We start from the raw sequence: 284 nt of genomic DNA, 5'->3' as shown, positions 1-284 counted from the left end.
TTCTTTGGGCGGATCGTTCGGGGGTGGGTCTCGGTTGGCCTCTTCTGCGCTTTTTTTTTTTTTTTGTAACTTTACCGGTGCCTGTGAAAGTGTGGCGAACCGCGGAGCAGCGTTCGGAGTTCAGGTGAGTCTGACCTGGACCACACTGTCCACATTTAAAGTACCAGAATTCTTGGAACCGCAGCTGCTGCCGCCGGAGCAAGTGTGCTGGGATTCAGGCGTGTCTGACAGCGACGCGACGCTCTCCCGCAATTTCTTTTTCGATTTTTCTCCACGCCGTGTTT

General features: G+C 53.5%; 1 protein-coding gene across 2 annotated transcripts in view; it reads left to right on the top strand.

Moving 5' to 3' along the window:
* Position 1: 1 nt before the first annotated feature.
* Positions 2–284, top strand: part of plxnb3 (plexin B3) — a 52,743-nt gene continuing 52,460 nt past the window's right edge. Inside the window, exon 1 of one of the 2 annotated variants that reach the window (XM_008317869.3) lies at positions 2–124. The gene's annotated coding sequence lies outside the window, so the exon portion shown is untranslated. The remainder of the gene's footprint in view (positions 125–284) is intronic. The other variant, XM_017035785.2, reaches the window with a different exon arrangement.

This window comes from Cynoglossus semilaevis, chromosome 10, assembly GCF_000523025.1.
Source record: "Cynoglossus semilaevis isolate Cse_v1.0 chromosome 10, Cse_v1.0, whole genome shotgun sequence".
NCBI lineage: Eukaryota > Metazoa > Chordata > Actinopteri > Pleuronectiformes > Cynoglossidae > Cynoglossus > Cynoglossus semilaevis.
This window is presented reverse-complemented; position numbering and strand designations above follow the sequence as displayed.